Source organism: Etheostoma cragini, chromosome 11, assembly GCF_013103735.1.
Source record: "Etheostoma cragini isolate CJK2018 chromosome 11, CSU_Ecrag_1.0, whole genome shotgun sequence".
NCBI lineage: Eukaryota > Metazoa > Chordata > Actinopteri > Perciformes > Percidae > Etheostoma > Etheostoma cragini.
The window spans coordinates 26,406,962-26,408,784 of NC_048417.1; positions in this window are offsets into that span (position 1 = coordinate 26,406,962).

Genomic DNA, 1,823 nt, shown 5'->3' on the forward strand with positions numbered 1-1,823 from the left:
GTTTGTGGTGAGAGAGAGTGCAGCAACCCACGCTACATCCTGTTCCTGAGCTGCTTTAGTCCCATTCCAGGTGGCTTCCACCACCTCCTGCGACAACTCCTCAGTACATTCTATCACATACATGTTGATGTCGAGGGGCACACGAGACAATGTGTCAGCATCCGTATTCATCTTTCCGGGTCTGTACTTTATCTCGAACCTGAAGTCAGCCAACTCTCCAACCCACCGATGTCCAACTGCATTGAGCTTGGCAGTACTCATGACATAGGTAAGTGGATTGTTATCGGTGTAAATGGTAAAGTGTGGGGCGTAGAACAGATAGTCTCTAAACTTTTCACACACTGCCCATTTAAGTGCCAAAAACTCCAATTTCCCACTGTGCAGACGGTAGTTCTTTTCAGCCGGGGTCAACGTTCTGGAACCGTAACCTATGACTCTCAGTTTACCATCTTGATGTTGGTAGAGTACAGCGCCAAGACCCTGTTCGGAGGCGTCTGTGTGGAGCAAGAATGGTAGGCTGAAGTCTGGGTAAGCCAAAACTGGAGGATTGGTGAGCCTGTCGATGAGGAGCTCCAGTACTTTCTGGTGTTCACTAGTCCACTCCACAGGAGTCTTGGAGGACAGCTGAGGGCCCTTGGTCTTTACTTGGTGGGGCTGCCTTGTTGATGCACTGTTTTGAATTTTGAGCAGTTCATACACAGGTTGCGCAATGCGTGAGAAATCCTGGATGTAACTGCGATAGTAGCTGAGAAAGCCCAAAAGTCGTCTCACATCACCAACTGTCTGCTTTTTTTTCCTTGAGCGACTGAACCGCTTCCAAATCCTTTGGGTCGATGTGCACCCCTTCTGCTGATACAATACGACCAACGTACCTCACCTGTCGGCGAAACAGTTCACATTTTTCAGGTCTCAACTTTACGCCATGTTTTTGAAGTGCTCTCAGGACTTTGCGGACTCCCTCGACATGCTCCTCAAAGGTTTTTGAATAGCACAGGATGTCATCCAGATAGGGGATACAGCATTTGTCTCTGAGTGAGTCCAGCATCTCTTCCATGCTCCTTTGAAAAGCTGCAGGGGCATTGGAGAGGCCAAAGGGGATCCGTACCCACTCGTATAAACCCCAGGGAGTTACAAATGCTGTGACATGTCTTGAGCCTTCTGCCATGAACCCTTGGTGGTACGCCTTACCCTGATCCAGGATACTGAACCAAGAGTGTCCCCCAAGAGTGTCGGTCAGATCTTGGATCCGAGGTAGTGGGTGTCTGTCAGGGATGGTCTTCTGGTTCAACAATCGATAGTCAATACAAAGGCGCAGCGAGCCGTCCTTTTTTCGGACGCATACAACAGGGGCTGCGTAAGGGGACTTCGACTTGATGATCCATCCTTTTGCTAAGAGGTCTTGGATGTACTCCTTTACTTCTGCGAACAGTGGTTTTGGAATAGAAGAGTAGGCTTTCTGTACAGGAATGTCATCTCTGAGGGTTATTGACATGTTTAAACTTGGAATACAGCCAATATCATCAGCGTCTCTGGCGAAAGCAGGCGACTCTTCATACAGCATCTCTCTAACAGTCTGTTGTTGTTCCTCGTTGAGGTGACTTACATCAACTGGTGGTTGCCACCGTGTAGGTATTCTGGCTGAGTCAGATGGGGTAGTCGTGATACCCTGAACCGTCACTCCCTCTTTATCAGGCAAGTCAGTTTCAACTATTTTTTTGATTGGCTGAATACTGCCAAGTGGGGATTTTCTAGGCAGGGTGATGTCATGTTTTGTCGGGTTCCCTAGAGGCACAGCTACGTAGGGGTTCCTCTCATTCTGAATC